Below are 608 nucleotides of genomic sequence, written 5' to 3'. Positions count from 1 at the left end.
TTTCTGTTGATTAATTAGCTATTAAAAATTAAGGACATATTCAACTGAATTATAGCAATAAAAGCATAATTACAACTATCCCTAAATTTAAGCCAAACCATTTTCTTGATAAATTTGATATAGTCTCTCATTAGCTGTGAAAATTTTACTGAGATGGAATGGATATTTCAAATCATTACTATTTTAAACATGAAAAATTAAGGCATGCATAAGCACCTGAACAAGGTCATAAGGGTTTCAGTACCTGCAGAGAAATACATCTAAATAGCTAGATTTTATTAAGCACTTTCTCTGGGCCAGACCCAGTACCAAGTACTTTATATTCAGTTTTTCATTCAACCATCAACCACCCTCTGAGGTAAGTACTATTATCCTCTCACTCTTACAGATGAGGCTACAAGGCTTAGAAAAATAGCTAGAATGGAGCTTTCTGAATCACCAGCCTTGTAGAAATTGTAGTATCACTTAATGATCTCCCTCTGGAATAAAAATATGAGCAAAGCAATTGGCTAAAGGACTTTGTGAATGACTTTTTCAGCATGAGACTAATGTATTCAGAAGATGTCACACAGAACTCTGCTAACTGACATGTTACCAGTCTTCCCCTG

Source organism: Lipotes vexillifer, unplaced genomic scaffold (genome assembly GCF_000442215.2).
Source record: "Lipotes vexillifer unplaced genomic scaffold, Lipotes_vexillifer_v1.1 scaffold1179, whole genome shotgun sequence".
Classification (NCBI taxonomy): Eukaryota; Metazoa; Chordata; class Mammalia; order Artiodactyla; family Lipotidae; genus Lipotes; species Lipotes vexillifer.
Note: the sequence above shows the minus strand (reverse complement) of the source record.